Source organism: Larimichthys crocea, chromosome XVII (assembly GCF_000972845.2).
Source record: "Larimichthys crocea isolate SSNF chromosome XVII, L_crocea_2.0, whole genome shotgun sequence".
In the NCBI taxonomy this organism is placed as follows: domain Eukaryota; kingdom Metazoa; phylum Chordata; class Actinopteri; family Sciaenidae; genus Larimichthys; species Larimichthys crocea.
Window position 1 is genome coordinate 20,161,153 of NC_040027.1, and position 7,014 is coordinate 20,168,166.

Below are 7,014 nucleotides of genomic sequence, written 5' to 3' on the forward strand. Positions count from 1 at the left end.
ATTTGTCACTTTTATTTTTTTCCTTATACCAATTATACCATTTATACATTAGCTTTAGCAAACTATTTGAACTGTCTCTCTATTAGTTTCATTCCTAAGCTTTCAACCAATCCATCACTTTTAGCCAGCTGTTTCAACTTCTGTGCTTGCTTGCTAGTTCTTACACATTGTTGAAATGTGGTGTTCAGGTGTTTTAGCTGACTCTATAAGAGGATATGTTAGGATTTTTTCTTTTTTTTTGTATTTGTTGAGCTAATCCACATTTCTTTTTTACATGTACCGCCATGCAACTGCAGAAATACCCTCTGGGGCATGAGTACCCTGCTACATACCAGGGCTGCATAGTTGGGCAGTATGTTGAACACTCTTTGGTAATATGTGCATTCCTTTCAAATTACACAGAGTCATTTAATTCAGTGTTGATACAAATTTCCTACAGCTTTTCTGATTAATTAAAATACATACTTTGTCTCCTTTAGGCCCTGCTGGTCCTGATAGGCCAGGTGGACCCTGCAACCCAACCTAAAAGAGTGAGGTGAAATAGTTAGATATGGACAATCATCACTACCAAAAATAATGCACTGTAATCCTTCAAGATTTATTGATCAAAGAAGGGTGGGACTAAAAAGTTAAACATTAACTGTGCTGGTTAAACATTATCCCCTGGACAAAAAACAGTGAAACTAGAGCAGATATGCCAATTTATTATGTTTGACTTATGATTAAGCTCATATTTGTTTATTGTGATGATGGGTAAGAATAAGCGTTAACATAGTTTGTGAACTTCTGGCATAAAATAAACTATATACAGTCTTAATACTGAGATACCAGAAGCCTGCACAATTGAGTACCACAGTGTAGCCAGAGGAGGGAGATAGTGGCTTTCACCGAAGAGACTAACCCCTCCTTTCTACCACACACACAAACACTAACACACACACACACACACACACACACACACACACACACACATTTGCATGGCTTTCTAGGTGCTAGAATTGACACAGATATATGTTGCCATCTCCGTCATCAAATCAGCGCCACGCAAACTCAATTTAATCCAAGGTCACGACAGAAAATGAGATGAGAATATCGCACAAATATGATTAAAATTTCCTACGTTGTTTGTTTATGCATTTATAACACCATTAACACTGTGTACTCAGCACCACTGTGGATAAATCAGACGTTTAAAGTATGCCAAGACCTATAAAGATAAAAATAACTTTAAATGTGAAACCCAGCTTTGATTATTTATATGACTAAATGTAAAAAAAAAAAAGTCTTACCCTTTGACCTCTGATGTTTGGTTGTAATCTTGCCTTGTCATGTCTGACTGTGTATGTAGGCAGCTGAGTGGTTACTTCAACAGTCTGCTGTGCTGATTCACCCTCTGATTGGATGAAGGGATCTTCAGTGGTGAACTGGGAGATCCAATCAGGTGAGGACTGAGTAAAGTCTTCAAAGATGACAGTGTCATTCTCATAGCTGTCTCTCTCCATCTCTGCATGTCTCTGCACTTCTTCCTCCTCCTCTATCTCAAAATCCATTTCATCTTCATCTGTCTCTGTCCCACTCCCCAGTTCTTCTCCAGGAAGTTGTTGTTGTGGTGTTTCTGTGTTGGGTGAAGCAGTTTCCAACCTGTCTTCAATATCCTCTTCTTCTTTTATCTCACTGACTGATACATTACTCATCTCATCTTCCATGTTCCTGGTACTTAATGCTTCACTGCTTTGTAGAGTAGGAGTGAAAACAGTCAGGTTTGAGGCTGGATCTGTCTGAGGTGCAGCAGAGCCCTCAGTTGCTGTTCTGCCTAGTGATACATTTTCCTCTGTCTGTCTTAACAGTTTAACTGGTGGGTCTTCTGAAACTAAAGGTGTTATGACTAGTGGTGATGCCTCCTGTCTCTCCTCTTTTACTCCTCCATCAGATGAAGGGTACATGCTGGAAACGACTAACCCTGATTCTGTGATGGGCCCTGAGATGAGAGTAGATGGAGTAGAAAACTCAGAGTCCTGTGGGCCATTAGACAAAGATCTCTCTGTACTTGCAGTTTCTGCACCTCCTGATAAGACTCCTGGAGCTGTGGGGTTCTCTGGTTCAACATTCGGGCTTGAAATGGCAGTCTCAACACTTTCCAAGACAGATGCATCCTCTGATCTAGAGCCCTCCTTTGCTGGTTGATGAACTTGATGAGGAGTTTGAACTATGTGGAGAGAAGGAATCCTGGTTATGATACTTCCTTCTGTGCTCCATGGTTTCTCCATCGTCTCTAATATGTCTGGGTGCAAATTAGACACATGCTCATTTCCATTCAGAGTCTCTGCACCTTGATTTACTTCCTCACTCACAGTTGTTGGTTTGGGCTTTTCTTTGTTGGTTGAGCCTTCAGTGTCTGTGTCAGCCTTAGTTTTCACTAACGCTTTGGTGTCAACATCCTCTGGAGCAGGATGTGACTTCAGAGGGGAAGCAGTGCTCACTGGATCCAGTCTTGGTGTCAGCTTGGTGGGGACAGCCTGTAGAGTTGTGTCCTGAGAGGAATTTGATGGCTGAATGGTCACCTCATCTATAGTTCCAACTTCCTGGCAAAGGTTTACATAAAGAAACACATTATTCTGTATCCCCACCCTGCACTGTGTGTGCTGAACTCCTCCATTTCACACATTTTAGTGAGAATAACTGACAACAGGAACATTTTTAATAGCCAATCTCCTCAGTCCAATTATTGAATAGCTCTAAACAATCATGGATTAGTCCATTCGAGGACAAGTATATTTAACAACCTATGCCCAAACAATCTGCATACAAAAAAAAATGAAGACCATAGCTCCAAATTGTAAAGCAGAAATTACAGTTCAGGTCATGCTCTCTGTGATGGTGTGAAAAGAGTCTGTCCAGAAATGTAAACACTCTTCTGGGATCACACACAAATATAACATGCAGGTAGAGTCCAAAGCAAATCAATTCTCTATGATGTTAAACATCTCTGAGACAATCACTCCCTGTGTGGCTTCCACAGACAGACAGGAATGGTGCTACCACAAATGCTTTAACCAGCAGAGCACTGTGGATAAATATTATGAAGGACCATACATTCACACTAACATGTCATCACTAAATAAAAAGAACTGCTACTGTCTCATCGAGGGCAGGCTTACGTTTGAGAACTGCAAACATAGGATGGATGTAGTGTGGCTGAGAGAGACCGTTAAAGGTCCTAAACACCCTCAGTTCACCAACACAGGTGTTCTCACTTATTTTACCCAATCACACCTCTTCTAATTAGACTGTGTACAGACTAAGCTTAGTTGATATCTCCCTGAACTGTCTATTAATTTTGTTGCACAGGTTTGGTGAGCTCACATTATAACCATCATAGCTCCACCTAACTTCAACCGGTTCATGGGCAGCTTAGATCAAAGTTCAGATAAGTCTGAAGTCATGAATTGTGGGTAAATTAAGACGTTTTTTTTTTTTTTTTCAAAACAACTGCTACGGCAGAAAATGTGTGCCTGTGTGTACTCATATACAAATACAAAAATAATACAAAAGACTTAAAATCTCAGTGTAGTGCAAGCTAAGGGTGGGTACTAATATACTAAACTAAACTAATAAAACAACAAAAAAACAATCTATTTTTGGATGAACAGCATTAACAACTAGTCTATTTACAATTAAATATCCTTTATTTATTATCTGTTATGCCCGCCTGGCTGTAAAGTTTAGAGTATCAGAAAAAAAGAGCAACAAAAGAGATGTTATCAGGACGTAAACCTTGTGAATAATACCCCACAGTTCAGTGTCTGGTAGGCAACAGTGGTGTGTTGTTTGTACCTGTGTGTCTGTCAGAGTTGAACAGGTGTCGCTGTGATCTCGACAGTGCTGCTCTGCTGCTGTAGGATCTCCTGAGACAAAGATCATTTGCTGGATGGAGCCCTGAACACACACCACAGACACAGAAACACACAAAGACAGAAGATGACCAGTTACTAGTCACTCTGGACGATGGCTTATAGCTTCAGAAAAGTGAGTTGTATTGTTATGATAGCAGTCAGTGTGTATTGCTGTCTGCTAGTGTCTTTTTTATCTCACTAGGGGGCGCTATGGTTGGAAACATCCAAATGTTACACAACAGGCTGTAAAGGTTTCCACAGTGTTATTCCAAACTTTTATAACTGAACGACTGTGATGCAGCAAATACAAACATTTAAATTCCAATGACCATAAAGATTAATATATTTGGAGCCCACTCCCATTGGGCTGACTGTGCCATGGATTACATACTACTGCTAGTTTTTAGCCTTTTTTCATGCAGAGAAAGTGGAGAAAAAAATTAGAAATGGACAGATGGAATTTGCACTTGATTATGTATTCATTGTTTTATTAATTTACTCATTGTTAAGGTGTGAGAGGAACACTCTTGACTCATTATATAACTAACTAACTTTGCTGACAGACTAAATTGTGAAATAAAAACAGCTTTAATGACAGTTATCAGGTGAAATAAGGACAAAGAAGATATCAAGAGGAGTCATGACAAAAAATGTCATTATGTAGCACTGAGTATGATAGTTTATCTACTGTTTCGTAAGGGCTCACTGCATCCTCATTTGTCTATTTTCTAGAATTAAATACTTCTCTGCAGGTTCACCATTATTGATACAATGCTTAAAGTTTCCTGTGGTGACAGAATTGGATGACATTTTCCAGTTACAGTTTTTTTTTTTTTTTTAACGAGATTTACTCGTTGATGTGAAAACCTCTCCTTTGCCTCTTATCCTCTCACATGCACATGTAAGAAACCCGCAAACCTGATGCAGAAATATTTGAGCTTCTGGTGATACCGCCACACGAAGAAACTCACATACAGCCAATCATAATGTCTAAATTTACAGAAAACTTAGTCAATTGTGATTTTAAAGGTTATGAGATGATGTACTCTATCAAAGATACACTAACTGAGTGTTTTGACAGCATATTCCAATGTGGCATGAAACAAAGTAAAACTCAAAAGACAAGAACTCAAAGACGATGTAGTCAAAAGCACTCAATAAATAACACTTTTAGGAATCAAGCAAGGCTAAAATCTATCTACAGCAACATTGTTTGATAATAACAGTGCTGGCAAGCTTTTTGCATTAATAATTTATATAGACATTCAAAATCTAAACAGACACAGTTAATCCCTCTTCTTCTCAGTTTTACCACAAGTTGCCAGAAAGTTAAAATCTAACCTGAATCCATCAGCAGCAGTTTAACAGAGACCAATTGTACAGACAGTCTGACTTACGCAGCTCAGTAGCAGTAGCACCACCACCACAGCACCCTGCATGGCTTCTGATAAAGGCAACTTCTGGACTCCTCTGACTCTCAGCTGCCTTACACACTCTTCCAGAGGCTGCACTTTAAAAAACACACACCCCTCCCTGGAGGACTGAGCCCAGCACTGGTCTGACTGACCACACCATTTACAGCCCAGAGAAATGATGAAATCAACAGACCAAGCCAGACAACCAAAGTCTGATATAAGCACGCACAGCATAAAACACACATCCACACACACTAATATAAACCCTCTGCTTCCTGTGGCAGCACAGTGCCAGACAGGCCAGTGTCCACCACTCTGAAAGTTAGCAAGTGAATCACGCCTCAGAGTGTGAACAACAACAGACACAGGTGTTTTGTCTACTGGGTCTGTCGCTGTGCAGTAGGTGTAAGTCCTTTGTTTCCCACGTGGTCCAGACTGTGAAATCAGGCCAGATTGATGGTGAAAGTGAAACTTTATAGAAAACACTGCTGTCACTAATGGGCTTGAGATGACTTATTCCTACTCCAACTTCATCGGTTCACACAAAAGACCTAAACTTACAGATCTTTACATGTGCTGTATTTCCTCTTTTTCCGCAATGATTTCATAAATGCACAGCAAGGACAGATAATATGATTATATTGCTCAGAGATTTAATTATTTTAACCGATTAAACCTTTACTATGGTAGACTTTGTGCTTAATTCATAATAAATTAATCATCTGATGACTACATTGCCATTGAACTTCACGTTAAACCCTCCCTCCTTCATCTTATTTTGTCCAGGGTCAGGAGGGGAGGACTGTGGCCCAGGTGAGGAATGTGGCATGAAGATCAGAAGAGCGAGAGGCTGCAGCCTGAGGAGGGTTGTGTCGGGTGAGGTTGGGGCTTACGGTAAAGGGTGTGTGGTTAGGACGTGAAGCTCCTCCCACGAGTGTCAGGCCTAAAGTGTCGATCTGAGGTCCTAGGCCCTGACGCCAGGGGGTGCTCTCTTGTAGACTACAGTCCAGATACAACTCCAGTCTGGACAAAGATATGGACAGCGAGAGGGTGTGCCAGAGTCCATCCCACAGAGGAGCAGCAGGAAACCTGTCAGAAACACCTGTAAGAATTTTATTTTCACATACAGCAAAAATGGCCATTGCCAGTGTGTTCAAAGTCTTGACCTAACAGCAGGATGAAAAATAGTGTTTTACTGTCTGACCACAACCAACGGTGATGCACTGACACACCCTGGAGTGCACTTTTACATCACAGGCGAGATGTTAAATCACTGCAGGTCACAAGTCAAAACATTTTCACGGGGTGTTAAATTGCTCAGTGGTAGTATCAGAAGATGAATGGGACAAAATGCTGAAAGCAACACAGACACAGAACAAATGTCCCCAAGATAATAATAATCAGCAACTCTGCACATAGTAACTTTAAGGCTCGCTATGCTTTCACTTTCAGGTTTCAGGGAATGAGTTTGGGGTTGAGCAAATTGGTTAAAATCAATGAGCACTTATGGGAAACAAGGGTGCTGGCTCCAGAGAAAAATCCAAAGATGCAGACTCTGTGTCTATGCGACTTATGCTGGGTTTTTAAGTTTTCAGGAGACTAACATTCAAACTAATATCTTCGGTTTTAAGTAGCGATCACTGACAGTAAAAGAATGGACAGAGTATACGTGACGTCATCTACAGGTTTCTGAAGAGCCGTTTTGA